Source organism: Alligator sinensis, unplaced genomic scaffold (assembly GCF_000455745.1).
Source record: "Alligator sinensis unplaced genomic scaffold, ASM45574v1 scaffold289_1, whole genome shotgun sequence".
NCBI classification, from domain to species: Eukaryota; Metazoa; Chordata; order Crocodylia; family Alligatoridae; genus Alligator; species Alligator sinensis.
In genome coordinates, this window is record NW_005841881.1 from 1,294,764 (window position 1) to 1,295,408 (window position 645).

Below are 645 nucleotides of genomic sequence, written 5' to 3' on the forward strand. Positions count from 1 at the left end.
CCTTCCATTACCCATTCAAAACGTTTGCCTACTTGTTGGCTATAGGTCATTCTGGACCAAGTGGTGGCGGAGCGTTTTCCCCTGGCCTCAGTGTGTGCGAACCAGGGAGTGTTTGGGTTGGAAGTGTTTGTGGCAAGAGGTGGGCAGATCTCCACACTGGCAATAAAACAAGCCCCATCAAAGTGAGCAGGTAAAGCAGTATATAGTACACCGTTGTTACATGCCCACACAAGTCCTCGGGGTGCATTGGTCCGTAGCCCCTTTCTACGACACCAAGGGGCCTGGATTCTAGGTGTGCAGTAGGGGTGTGTTAGGTTGTGGCTTTCTAAATGCCGCACTTCCACTTGTCTCAATGGGAAGAAAGCACTTGGCAGCTGATGTTTCCTGTCGAAAATAGTGAGATTTACCCCTCTGCTTACATTCTACCCTCCCTCTGGCATGGGAGTGCTATTAAGGAAAAGGAACCATGAAGGCTGGAGACTATGGGCTTGCCATGGTAGGAATTGTACTTGATCTTCATCGGTGCCCCACTTCCGAGCCCCCCCAGGGGATACAATGACAATCAATTGGCTCTATTTTGTTACTCCCTAGTCCCCCGCTCCTACAGTTTAGGCTAGAGATGTTCTTCTTTGTTATTTGACCTGA